The sequence below is a fragment of the Psammomys obesus genome, unplaced genomic scaffold (genome assembly GCF_907164565.1).
Source record: "Psammomys obesus unplaced genomic scaffold, mPsaObe1.curated_primary_1811, whole genome shotgun sequence".
NCBI lineage: Eukaryota > Metazoa > Chordata > Mammalia > Rodentia > Muridae > Psammomys > Psammomys obesus.
Genome location: NW_026594083.1, coordinates 8,658,450 through 8,673,381, shown reverse-complemented (window position 1 = coordinate 8,673,381; position 14,932 = coordinate 8,658,450).

Below are 14,932 nucleotides of genomic sequence, written 5' to 3'. Positions count from 1 at the left end.
AGAGAAACTCATAATGATCTCTGGATCTCCTAGCTTGAAGAAATGGAGCTGAGAAACTGGGAGGCAAAGGTATCTGGAGTTTACCAAATTCTGAAGGTAATGAATACTGCCAAATATTGAAGTTATTCAATAGTTAACAGAAGAGGTTGTGCATGTAATACATAATAAAATAAAAGAACTATAAAGAACCCAATTAAATGCACACATTGTACATTAAATATAGAAGAGTTGTGTCAGAGAAAACATCTCCATAGGCAAACACTGTGCTCTAGAAAATGAAAAAAAAAAGTTATCAATGTTGTCTCATCTGTACAATGTATATCTTTGTTCTATTCATTTGAAAGGTATTAGTGAATAGTTCAGGGAAAGCACTCTGGATCTTGGAAATCTATTTCTAAGTAAAGACTAGTGCCTACTCTAATTTTCAACATTGGAAAATTCATTTCTAATATGAGAAGATAATAAAACATGACATACACTCATAACAAAAAGAAACTTAGAATAAAATAGAGCAAAGATCTTAGTGTAAGGGGTCAGTGAGAATAGAAGTTATTTTCAGAAGACTCTGTTAGGGGTGTTTGTCTTCATATTTAACCAATATAAGTACCAACAAATTAAATCAGTGCTTTACTTGGGAGTTATTTAGAATTCCTGTGGACAAAAATTAATTAAATCTAAAAGCTTTGTGAGAAATTTGTTGTTTTCTAATGCTGGAAGTAAATTGGAGAAGGAAACTTTTAATTGAAAATGTGTTATATAAACCACATGCAAAATTTACTTTCCTACGTTAAGTTTTAAAAAAACCTATTAATACCAAACATTATTATATTACCACTTTAATCTGCAAACCTGGGCTGAATGGTAATTTTTTTCCTGTTTCCAGAGAAAATGCATCATGGTTAGCCACAGTCATTACAGTTACTACTTTCTAATTTTCACTAAAATCTTTTTTGTTCTTCTTGACTCTGCATATAGAAGTTTGACTTTTATCTATCAAAAGTGTAGGAAAAAAATGCAACTTTTCATGTTAAAGAATTTGTTAAAATTTATAAATGACCTACATATTTTGTCATGATATATATTTGGTAATGAATTGACTACGAGTTAAAAAATTTAAAATGTTAGAGACTATTCATTTTAATGAAAGAACAGATAAGCTTTCTATCTCTCTTGATCTTTCAGACACACACACACACACACACACACACACACACACACCACACAGAATGACAGAGAATTAGTGCTGAAACCATTTAGTGTACTTGATGAAATAAAAAATATGTTGTTATTTATTTTCCTTTAAAAGATTTATTCTTGTGATTTCAATTATGTGTACTTAAACATATGCGTTTCTTTCTGTTGTTCTCTAGTTTTCTGTCACTAATACTTTAGAAATACAGAGATTCATATCTGAAAATTAAATTCAGAAATTACTTCCACCAGAATTCAGGAGATATTTTGGCACAATGTTTCCAGCTCCAAGGGACTTCTGACCTTCCTTGCATCATGTCTTTTTGAGGACCTTCATCATTCTCTCTTTGGCCATCACCTACCAGTTTTTGGCTTTGGCAATTGTGACCCAGATGCTTGCTCCCTTGTCACCACAGATAAAGGAAGTTGAGTTCCTAATCTTGCATTCCTTTCTTTTCTTTAATTAATTACAGTTTATTCACTTTGTAGTCCTTTATTTAATAAGAGCTGTAAAGTTATGTCTGTTATGTCAGTTAATGTAATTGGGAGAAGTTTTTAAGCTTGGATATTACACCTGTCCCTTTCTCTCCTTTGCTTTGTCTCCTTTGCTTCCACTCCTTCAATATTTTGTCCAGACTAAGTTGAATCGCCTCTGTCACAGTCTTTCTCTGCCAAGGTGTTTGCTTGTCACAGTAATAGAAAAAGTGAAAAACACGTGGAATGCTTAGAGATTCTTGAGATCAGGATGAGTGTTTTATGGGGCCTTATTCTACTCGTACCACTTTGAATGTCATTACAGTGCTTTCTTCTAAAAAGTTATGCAGCTTTTCCAAGTGGAAATGTTTATGTGTGGATATTTTGAACTGTAGTAGCATGCATGATTTACATTATGTTTCATGAAAATAAGATCGACAATATTTACCTAATAGTAAAAAAGATGGATTTTTATTTAATTCTTGCATGAAGGGGCTCAGAAAGGAAACATAAGCCACTAGGCTTTCCTCCAAGACAAAACATTTCGGATGACTGTTCAGATATACTTCTAGTAAATGTTAATTTTATAAAATTCAATATTTATGTTAGAATTGAAAATTCAAACATATATTATTGAATAACATACTGTCATCAAGTTATACACACCACAAACCTGAGTTGTAGAATATTATGCCGATATCAAACTGGTAAAGATATGTAAGCTTACTCACTAACGGCTACTTTTCACAGTACTGAACTATGCTATGCAAGGCTCTATAGATGAAAAGAAGTTATTGGTTATAACCAGCAATGAACCCTGCCAAGTGCAGTAATAACTGCCATGAAAAGATGTGATCACTAGTGAAATAATTCAATGTATGTTATAGGAGAGACCAACCCCTCTATGATTGCTTTTAAGCCTCTCTCCACAGGGTGAAACACATAGCTCAGACCATTATTTCGCTAAGAGCCAATGACTAAAGAGGTCCTGGATCCTTGAGAAGAGCTACTACTATTATGCTACTAAATGTACATATTATTAAACTAACTCTTAATGATTTATTTTCATATCTATAGATGACATATGTCTCAATTCTCATCTGAAAAACTTTTGTGAAATAGATGTTGATTGCACAGTGATCCACAACTACCCCTAGCCTTAGTGAAGAAAATAAGATAGGGTACAATGTTCACTCCTAAGCTTAAATACTGCATCTTTATTGCTCAAGGCTCAGGAATAATCACAGAGGAGAGGACAACACAAGTTCCACAGCCAGAGGAAATGGGTGAATACAAAGAAACAGTATCTTCTTGGCACAGTTGGGAAGCTTATTATATGTACTCTGTTCAAAGACAGAGAAGTCCTGTCTTGCAATAAATTTTTAGTTTTTATGCTACAGAGTCCCTTCTTTCAAAAACTGACTCAAAATAGGTGGCAAGGAATTAAAAATAAATTGAAATATTAAAAATACAGAGATATAAATATTCATAATTCAAGTGTTAGCGAATGAAATCTAAATCCATTCCTGTAATACCAGCAGCCCAGTGATAGCTGCATCATAAGTTCAAGCTTGTCTTCATCTGTACGTTGAGTTAAGTGATAACCTGAAATACACAAAACCCACTTAAAAAATACAGAAAGAAATCTACGCAGTAGCCATACCCACACTTGGTGTTAGCTATGAGTATTTCAGTATGATGTTTGGTCTGTTTGTTTGCAATACTGGGGTGTGAGCCCAGTGAAACTCATATATGTGATTGCAATAATTTGCCACCAAGGTACACCAAGCAAACTCCAAGGTATTCCTAGTAAACTGTTTGAGCATTGCATTTATAAATCATGATGGATAATTTATAACCTAGAACTTAGGCGAAACTATCAAACTACATTAAAAAATTAGGATTATTCCAGTTTATATGTCTGTCTGATTCACTTTGATTTGATTTTCTTGGCAAGGAAGATTGCATTCTTAGAGGAAATTTTTCCTCTTATTGCAAACATATAGGTGTGCTTATTCAGTCTCATTATTTTTCCTTTGAATACCTAAGGTCAATTTCTTATTAAATAAGGTAGGTTGAAAAGAAAAAAAATAACCTGGAAGTATCTTCACCAACCTCATATCTGACAGAGGGCTAATATCCAGAATATATAAAGAACTCAAGAAGTTAAAAAAGCAATAGATCAAGCAATCCAATTTAAAAAATGGGGTACAGAGCTAAACAGAGCATTTTCAGTAGAGGAATATCAAATGGCAGAGAAACACTTAAAGAAATGCTCAACATCCTTAGTCATTAGGGAAATGCAAATCAAAATGAGCCTGAGATTTCACTTTACACCAATCAGAAAGGCTCAGATAGAAACCTCAAATGACCACCTCCCCCTGAGGGGGGAGCAGCCTTACCAGGCCACAGAAGATGACAATGCAGCCACTTCTGATGAGAACTGATAGTCAAAGATCAGAAAGAAGGAGAGGAGAACCTCCCCTATCAGTGGACTTGGGGAGGGGCATGCATGCAGAAAGGGGAGGGGCTAATGGGAGGTACAAAATGAATAAAGTGTAATTAATAATAATAATAAATATTTAAAAAAGAAAATACATAAAAAGACATTCATTTTACAAAAGAAATAAAGATCTACACTACAGTAAAAAAAAAATCAAATGACAATAGATGCTGGAGAGGTTGTGGAGAAAGGGGAACCCTCCTTCACTGCTGTTGGGAATGTAAACTTCTACTACAACTCTGGAAATCATTCTGGTGCTTTCTCAGACAACTAGGAGTAGTGCTACCTCAAGAAGCAGCTATACTAGTCCTAGGATATATATCCAAAAGATGCTCAAGTATACAACAAGGACATTTGCCCAACCATGTTCGTAGCAGCTTCATTAGTAATAGTCAGAATCTGGAAACAACCCAGATGTCTCTAAACTGACGAATGGATACAGAAATTGTGAGACATTTACACAAGGGAATACTACTCAGCAATTAAAAACAAGGACATCATGAAATTTGCAGGCAAATGGTGGAATCTAGAAAAATATCATCCTGAGTGAGATATCACAGAAGCAGAAAGACACACATGGTATATACTCACTTATAAGAAGATATTAGACTTATAATATAAGATAAACATACTAAAATCTGTACAATTAAAGAAGCTAAGCCAGAAGGAGGACCTTAGGTAAGATGATCAATGCTCACTCAGAAAGACAAAAGGGATGGACATTGAAAGGAAGAAAACAGGGAACAGGACTGTAGCCTACAAGGGGCCTACAGAAGGTCTCTGAAAGACTCAGTCCAGCTGGGTATCAAAACAGATGTTGAAACTCATAGCCAAAATTTGGGCAGAGTGCAGGGAATCTTATGAAAGAAGGGGGAGATAGAAAGAGCTGGAGGGGATAGGATCTCCACAAGGAGAGCAACAGAATCAACAAATCTGGTCACAGGGATCTTTTCTGAAACTCATACTCCAATTAAGGACCATGCATGGAGATAACCTAGAACCCCTGCACAGATGTAGCCCATGACAGTTCAGCGTCCAAGTGGGTTCTATAGTAATGGGAACAGGGACTATCTCTGATATGAAATTAGTGGCTGGCTCTTTGATCAATTACCCCTTGGTCGGGGGCAGCCTTACCAGGCCACAGAGGAACACAATGCAGACAGTCCTAGTAAGACCTGCTAGGCTAGGATCAGAGGAAAGGGGAGGAAGACCTCCCCTATCAGGGCACTTGGGGAGGGGAATGGGAGGGGATGAGGAAAAGAGGGTGAAGTTGAGAGGGGATGAAGGAGGGGGCTACAGCTGGGAAACAAATTGAATAAACTGTAATTAATTAATTTTTTAAAGTAAAAATAACATTCATTGAATGAAACTCCCTTAAATGGTAAGCAATAGGGTATTACATTGAAAAATGGAAGGTACTAAAAAACAAAACAAAACAAAACAAACAAACAAACAAACAAAACCACAAGTAGTATTACATTAGCCAGCAAACTGAAAATTACAAAAACAAAAAATATTTAAAATGAAGGCTTTCTGGAGAAAAATGCAACAACATCATATATTTCCTTTTCCTTCAAAAATCACAATTATCCCCTACATACGAAGGGATGACTTGAAATTCAAACTGATGTAATGACTGTAGGGACCATGCTATCCACATAGATTCTTCTCATCCTTGAGACAAATAATTCCAGTGGGTGTATTCTCTAATTTAAACTTTTCCAATTTTTTTTTATTCTAGCATGTTATTCTAGCATGGTTATATAAATAGAATAATTGTTCTTGTTTTCTATCACTGTAAGTCTTAAATCATACTTTTACTCCTAGTCTTTCTGGAGTATGAATATTTTTACAATGAATGTTTCCTTTACATTGAAGCTATTCAATACTTAAAATTATACTGTTTTCCTTGGGAAAATTAAGAATATATACCTAGCAATTATATCCCAATGATTGGTTAGGGTACCCTCCTAATTTATATAATTTCCAAATTCAAACTTATTGTTTCTAATTGCATGTTTTGTACACTGGAATAAATCTAAAATATCATAGCATAATCGTACACACCATATTTCAAAATCATTTGCATTTTCTTCTAAAATACATTCTAAAGAAAATAATTATGTGCCAATATATTTTTCTTGTATTGCAGAGAGATGAGAAAAGGCGAGTTTTTCTCTCAGTTTTTATAGGTTTTTGTTTGTTTGTTTTTTTTAAATAAACTTCCCGCTTTGAATAACCAGATACATGTCCTTAGAGAATGTTCAAAGGGGTACATAGTGGGAGCCCGTCTCTCACAGGAAATACATGAGAGGCTAACAAGAAGAGAAGGCAATTTAGTGGATGGGACTTAACAATGACACAGCTTCTGGAAGCATTCGGACCACTCTTTAAAAGCTGGAAGAAAATAAATCCTCCACAAAAGAGCTGAAGTGTTAGTTCCCCTTAATCCATGCCACAGCAAACCATGATTTCATTCATGACTCTCTCTGTCCATTTGCTCAGCCAGCTGCTGCTTTCTCTCAGAACAGAGGTCCGGGTCTGTGCCTGTCAGATAGCTAGGCAGCTAGCTCTCTACCATAAGCTGTCAGGAGCTCCTGGATGTCAATGCTTCATGCTGTTCTTTCATCTATCAGGACAGCTGAGATGGTGAGTGCCCCAGGAAAAACGCAAACACCATGCGGTTTAACCTGATGATGATCAAGGTCTAATTACATTGTAAGTCCATAATGAAAATAATTTATTAATGGATAGTCATAAAGAGCCTATGAGAATCCTGTTAACAGCCTATTAGTGACAGTGTCATTGAATTTCGTGGCAAAGTTACAAAGTAGAAATTCTGTCATATGTGCCCAGTAATTTACACAGCTCTTGCCGAAACAAACCCCTTTTGGCATTTCTTAACATTGGTAAACAGTTCCTGGTTTTGCCCTGGGGTAGTTTTCTTTTTCTAATTTAATTTAATTTATTATTATTATTACATTTTATTAACTCTGTATCCCAGCTATATCTTACTCCCTCATTCCCTCCCAACCCCACCCTTCCTCCCTCATCTCCTCCCTGCCCCTTTCCAAGTCCACTGGTTGGGGAGGACCTCCTCCCCTTTCATCTGACCCTGTTTTATCAGGTATCTTCAGGACTGGCTGCAAAGTCCTCCTCTGTGGCCTAGCAGGACTGCTCCTCCCTTGAGGTGTGTGTGTTGGGGGGGGGGGAGATCAAAGAACCTGCCATTGAGTTCATGTCAGAAACAGTTCCTGTTCCCCTTATTAGGGTACCCACTTGTAGCATTTCTTTAGTTTTTCTGATACTATGAATATTTTTAAACTGAGTAACACATAAAGTAATATATTTTCAACAAGCAGACTTAATTATGAAAATTTAGTCACCCTTAAAATTCTAAATTCTGTTTTATACTTAAGCATTGGTATAAGACATTGATTCAGTCAATAAAGGGTCACTGAGCACCTCTCCAAGTTCATATATATAAATACATATCACATTACATTGTTACTTAGAAATGTACTGAAATTTGTCAATAGATCACTTTGGGTCCTATAAATTGTGTAGACAAACTTATAGATGTACTTTTGTGATTGCTATGCTGCACTTCCCAAAAAGAATTGCTGTGTTATTGTTATTATTATTTCCACTGGCCTTATTATTTTATTTTAAAGAATTTCATACTTTGAAAGAAATCTAGTACAACACAACAAACCAATATAAAGAAGAATTAAGTCATTCAGAAACTATGTGATGTTTATTCTTAAAAAAACATAATGCTTTCTCATAGTTCATTGAGAACAATTTAAAGGAAAGGAGCTATGGGAGCAGTCAATATTTTCACCTCTGTATTCAAATACTATGGTATGAAGGACAGGAATGGCAGGTCACTGTTAATTAGAAATATTAATAGAAAGGAAGAACAATGGATTTTATGAACTTTTGGCTTTACTGATGGGATTGGGAAGTTGCTGAGTGGCTCTGGAGTGCTGAGTTGAGTTACTAGGTTGTTCAAGCACTGAATTGTGGGAAGCTGCCTTAGGCTAATTACCATATACTATGTAAAAGCTAATAGAGTTCTCTACTAAGTGACTGATGAAGCTTAGGCAATGGATTTTCCTTTAGGCAATGGAAAAATCCTGTTATGCTTTTACCTAAATAGGGGAAGGAGTTTGAATGGATCAGGGTTGAGAAAGAAAAGGTTTGTTAAAATTCATGAGTAAGAAACAAAATCTGAGAGAAATGTGCAAAAATTGAGAATTTGGTTGCTTCTATGAAGAAAGTACAGTGGCTTTATTGGTTTTTATGTTGTAAATTGTGTAATGTTTCATTATTTTAATACCAAGTGATTTCATTTATTTTAAAATTCTGTCCAATTGTAAAAAGTATTGTTTTTCACTTTATAAAAGTTTTCCAATGCTTTTCATAGAAATGTTATTTTTAAATAATATATTGCTTTCACAGAACTTTATATTTTCATTTCATTATTTTAAACCATACTAGACACTTTTCAAAGTAAGTATTCTAGGCCATAAAAATATATATGTATATGTTACATATACATGTGTATTTTATACATGTATAAATATAGACATATACTTTATATATGTATATATTTTATATATACATATATGTGTGTATATGGCATATATGTATATATACAGATAATATATATGCCATTACATATATATATATATAAATATGTATATATGTATGCTTATTTTAACAAGTATATTTATTTTAATTGTAAAATGGATAAAAATTTTAATGAATGTAATTTTAAATGTGTCTATACAGACTTAAAGTTTTTTCTTTAATATATCAGATCAAGGAATTTTTAATTATTTCTCAATCCCAATCTTGTTGGTTGGATCTCACTATTTATAAAGAGTTTATTTTCCTACAAATGAAACAGCATAAACATTTACAAAGAGAACAAATTCACAGAGTGTAGAATATTCAACACTTTCCCCCCAGTAAGCGCAATCTTGATAAGGATCCTTCAAACTAAAAAGTCATAGTGACCAATTAAAACTTAAAAGGCATCCAGCATGATTATTGTGGAAATCAAACTTAAAGTTACAATAGTACCCTACTTTCCATATTTAGGACAGCGTTTGGAAATCATTGGAATGATCCAATCGCCAGGTTCTCAATTTGAAGCATATGTTTTGAGATCCAAGTATTTGACTGCTGTGGTTCAGGCTCTCTTCTCATCATCAGGTAGAAACAAAACTTCTGCAGCGCTGTAACACTACCAACCATTACATTTCCCAGATAGAAAAGTTAAAGGTATATACTATCAACATGCAAAACAGATATTGCCTGCCCAGAGCAACTAAGCTAAGCCTTGGCTGATCAGTTTTCAGTGGATTCTAAGTATGTAGTCTTACTACTTACCAATCTGTAAGTAAAAACTATGCCTCACAATACTTGTATTGCTGAGTATTCTCTCTCTCCAGTTGCAGACTAATTCAGTGTGATAAAATCCCAAAACCTAAAAACAAATAAAACGAAAAACAAAACACTGAAATTATGAAGATATATACCAGTATATCGTGGCAAGTACATGAACATTTGGAATGGTAATTCATTGTAAGGGAGAATGTGGATTTGTTTATCTCTTCTGTGTGTGTGTGTGTTTGTGTTACAATGCAGCATTTACTCTTCTGGTAATTGAGATAACTGCATATTCATGTATGTTAAAACTTACATTAATAGAGTTGGTATTCAAAATAAAACCAAATGAAAGCATTGTTATATTCTCATCAGTAGAAGAAAAAAAAATAAATTGAGACATATTCAAACATAATTCTACATAATTATGCAAAACAATTGTCTAAAACAGGAGCCGATAACATGCATGAACATCACAAACATGAACAAATAAGACATAATAGTAGTAAAAGTTTGTATTGTAATTGTTTTTTTCTATAAACCATAAAAGTATATTTATGAGTTTGTAGCATATCCTTTCCTCTTTGTATTTTTTTTTTCTTAACAACATATATTTTTAATTAGTTATCAACAAAGAAATGACTACTTTTAAATATTTCCCATTGATTTTTACTACCATATATGATACTAGATGTATTTTTTTTTATTTTATTTTTTTCTTATCAGTTACATTTTATTAACTCTGTATCCAGCCATGTCCCGATCCCTCATTCCCTCCCAGTCCCTCCCTGCCTCATCTCCACCTTGCCCCTTGCCAAGTCCACTGATAGGGGGGACCTCCTCCCCATTCATCTGATCCTGTTTTATCAGGTATCTTCAGGACTGGCTGCAAAGCTCTCCTCTGTGGCCTAACAGGACTGCTCCTCCCTTGGGGGGTGGGGAGGCCAAAGAGCCAGCCATTGAGTTCCTGTTAGAAATAGTCCTTGTTCCCCTCACTATGGGAAACCAATTGGTTACTGAGTTACCACAGGCTACATCTGAGCAGAGGTTCTAGGTTACATTCATACATGGTCCTTGATTGCATGTCAGTCTCAGAAAAGACCCTGTGCCCAGATATATTGGGTCCTTGTGGTACTCCTATCCTTTCCTCATCAGACTAATTCCCCTTCTTTCTTATGATTCCCTGTACCCTGCCAAAGGTTTGGTCATGAGTCTTTGCTTTGAAAACACTGCTAGTTAGAGTCTTTCAAATGCGCTCAGTAGACTCCTTTCAATGTTCAATGCGCATCCCATCTGTCTTTCAAAACGAGGATTGATAATCTTACCCCATGTCCGCTCTCTTGATTATCATTTTTAGGTGTATAGATTTCATTATGTTTATCATATCTTATAGGTCTATATAAGTGAGTATATACCGTGTTTGTCTTTCTCCTTCTGGGATATTTCACTCAGGATGATCTTTTCTAGATCCCACCATTTGCCTGCAAATTTCATTATTTCCTCCTTTTTGATTACTGAGTAGTATTCCATTGTGTAAAAATACCACAATTTCTGTACCCATTCCTCCGTTGATGGACATCTGGGTTGTTTCCAGGTTCTGGCTATTACAAATAAAGCTGCTATAAACATGGTTGAGCAAATATCCCTTTTGTGTACTTGAGCAAACTTTGGATATATACCTAGCAATGGTATAGCTGAGTCTTGAGGAAGCACTATTCCTAATTGTCTTAGAAAGCGCCAGATAGATTTCCAGAGTGGTTGTACCAGTTTACATTCCCACCAGCAGTGGAGGAGGGTTCCCCTTTCTCCACAACCTCTCCAGCATGTGTTGTCCCTTGAGTTTTTCATTTTGGCCATTCTGATGGGTGTAAGGTGATATCTCAGGGTCATTTTGATTTGCATTTCCCTGATGGCTAATGAGGATGAGCATTTCTTTAAGTGTTTCTTTAAGTGAATCCTCTGTCGAGAATTCTCTGTTTAGCTCTGTTCCCCATTTTTTAATTGGATGACTTGGTTTGCTGCTTTTCAGCTTCTTTAGTTCTTTGTATATACTCGATATTAGTCCTCTGTCAGATAAAGGGTTAGTGAAGATTCTTTCCCAATCTGTAGGCAGGCATTTTGTTTTGATGACAGTGTCCTTTGCTTTACAGAAGCTTTTCAGTTTCTTGAGGTCCCATTTATTGATTGTTGCTCTTAGAGCCTGTGCTGTTGGTGTTCTGTTCAGGAAGTTGTCTCCTGTGCCAATGAGTTCTAGGCTGTTCCCCACTTTTTCTTCTAACAGATTTAGAATATCTGGTTTTATGTTGAGGTCTTTGATCCACTTAGACTTTAGTTTTGTGCAGGGTGATAAATATAGATCTATTTTCATTTTTCTGCATGTAGACATCCAGTTGGACCAGCACCATTTGTTGAAGATGCTGTCTTTTTTTCCATTGAATGGTTTTGGCTTCTTTGTCAAAAATCGAGTATTCATAGGTGTATGGGTTTATTTCTGAGTCTTCTATGTGGTTCCATTGATCCTCCTTTCTGTTTATATGCCAATACCATGCAGTTTTTATTACTATTGCTCTGTAGTACAACTTGAGATCGGGGATGGAGATATCTCCAGATGATCTGTTGTTGTACAGGATTGTTTTGGAGATTCTGGGTTTTTGTTTCTCCATATGAAGCTGAGAATCTTTTTTCCAAGGTCTGTAAAGAATTGAGTTGGTATTTTGATGGGAATTGCATTGAATCTGTAGATTGCTTTTGGCAGGATGGCCATTTTCACAATGTTAATCCTACCAATCCATGAGCACGGGAGATCTTTCCATCTTCTGAGATCTTCTTCAATTTCTTTCTTCAGAGACTTGAAGTTTTACTCAAATAGGTCTTTCACTTTCTTGGTTATTGTTGCCCCATGGTACTTTATGTGGTTAGTGGCTATTGTGAAGGGTGTTGTTTCCCTAATTTCTTTCTCAGCCATTTTGTCTTTGGTATACAGGAGGGCTTCTGATTATTTTGAGTTGATTTTGTATCCTGCCACTTTGCTGAAGGTGTTTATCTGCTGGAGGAGTTCTCTGGTTGAATTCTTGGGGTCGCTCATATATACTGTCATATCATCTGCGAATAGTGACACTTTGACCTCTTCCTTTCCGATTTGTATCCCCTTGATCTCCTTTAGTTGTCTTATTGCTCTGGCTAGGACTTCAAGTACTATGTTGAAGAGGTAGGGAGAGAGTGGGTAGCCTTGTCTTGTCCCTGATTTCAGTGGGATTGATTTAAGTTTCTCTCCATTGAGTTTAATGTTGGCTATAGGCTTGCTGTATATTGCCTTTACCTTTGAGCCTGATGTCTTCTTTTTCTTCTACTCCTATTATTCTTAGGTTTTGTCTTTTCATGGTGTCCTTGATTTCTTGGATGTTTTGTGTTTGGAACTTTTCTGATTTTATTTTTTCTTTGAGATACTTGTCAATTTCTGCAAGTGTATCTTCGGCTCCTGAGAATCTTTCTTCCATTTCTTGTATTCTGTTGGTGATGCTTACCTTTGTAGTGCCTGATCTTTTCTCTATGTTCTCCAGCTCCTGATTTTTCTCTATTTGTGTTTTCTTTATTGATTCTAATTCTGTTTTCATATCTTGCACCATTTCCTTCATCTGTTTGAATGTGGACTCCTGCTTTTCAATGATAGCTTCTATTTTTTTGTCCATTTCCTTTCTATGTATCACTAATTGTGCCTCTACTTCTTTGGGTATAATTGCCTGTATTTCTATGAGAGCTTTGCTTATTTGTTCTTTATTTGCCTTCATTTGTGTGGACATTTCTTTGAGAGCTTTGTGCATTTCTTCTCTGTTTGCCTCAATTTTCGTGGTCATTTCTCTGAGAGCATGATTTGTTTCCTCTTGGTTAGTCTCGATTTCTTTGGTTATTTCTCTGAGGGCTTTGTTCATTTCATATCTATGGGCCTCTAATAGCTGGAGAAACATAGTTTTGAGGTCACTTTCTTGTATATCTAGTGAATTGAAGTGTCCATTGTTTTGTGGGGTTGCTGGTGAGGTCATTATGTCCTGATTTTTGTTGGGAGTGTTCTTACGTCTGCCTCTAGCCATCTGGTTATTTATAATCCTCACTGGTTGATCCTCGAGATTGTAGTTTGGGGTATGATCCTCTCTTTCTGTTTTCTGGACTGTTTTTTCAGGAATATGAGAGAGGTTCACTGCTTTGGAGTGTGCACTGTGTTTTCAGTTTTGCCTAAGTGAAGAATGTGACGCTGGCGCTATTCGCGTGCGCTTTTAGCGGGTGCAGTGTGCATGCGCGGCTTCTCTGACTATTGCAGTTGCCTGCAAGCCACTATTACGTAGTTCTGACTGAGATCCAGGGATTGTTTGCCTGGATTACCCTGGTGGACCCGCAAGGCAGAAGCTTCAATGTTGGGGTCGCTATCCCAAGAATCCCTCTGATGCCCACACTAGGAGTGTGGGTGGCAGGGATCTCGTCTGGTTGCTTCTGTGGAGAGGCCCTGGGTCTGGGGCAATCTCTCCCTAGAAGGCTCACTCACTCTCTTGCAGGACCAGTTGGAATGCACAGGGGTTCCCCTTGCTCACCACTCTCTGTTTTGGTCCTGCTGTGGAAGTGCACGGTTAGGCTAACAGTCAGCTATGTGACACTGTGGCCACAGGACTCGGTGTCCACCTTTCCTGTGTGCTGCCTCTTTGTCCTTTTCCTCTGCCAGGAGGGGTTCTGTTGACTGGTCCCTGGGTGGCGCGGGAAAAAGTTAGGGTGAGTGTACTCAATCCCAGATCCCAGGCCAGATCTCTCTGCCAGAAGCAGCCTATGGTAGAATCTATGTTTGCTGATCCCAAGAGAGTACCGGGTAGAGTGTCCTCAGATCCAGAGCTTGGGTTTCTCTGCTAGGGGCCGCTGTAGAGAGGGTGCTGTGTCCTTGGCAGGCTGCCTCTCTGTCCTTCCCCTCTGACCTTCTCCTCTGCTAGGGCAAGCTTATGGAGGTGCTCTCAGGGCAGTGTCAGCAGGGGTTGGGGCTTCTCAGTTGGATCCTGAGCTCTGAGCTGGCAGCATTTCTCTGCCGGGGGGTGGGGGGGCGGTGATAGAACTTGCTGCTAGACCTTATTGCGCTGGACCCTGGATAATCTCAGGACGTGTAGAATGACCACAGTCCCAGATCCCGAGCTGTAGTTTGTTTGCTAGGAGTGGCCGGCAGCACTGGAGTTCCGGCACTGTGAAGCTGCTGTGCGCCTTTTTATCCTTCTGCTCCACTGTGGCAGGGTGATGGCGGCGTTTGGGGGAGTGCCGGAAAGGATTGGGTTTTCTCAGCCCTGATCTCAAGTTGGGGTACAGACAATGTGGTCTGTGGCAGATTCTGCTGGACAC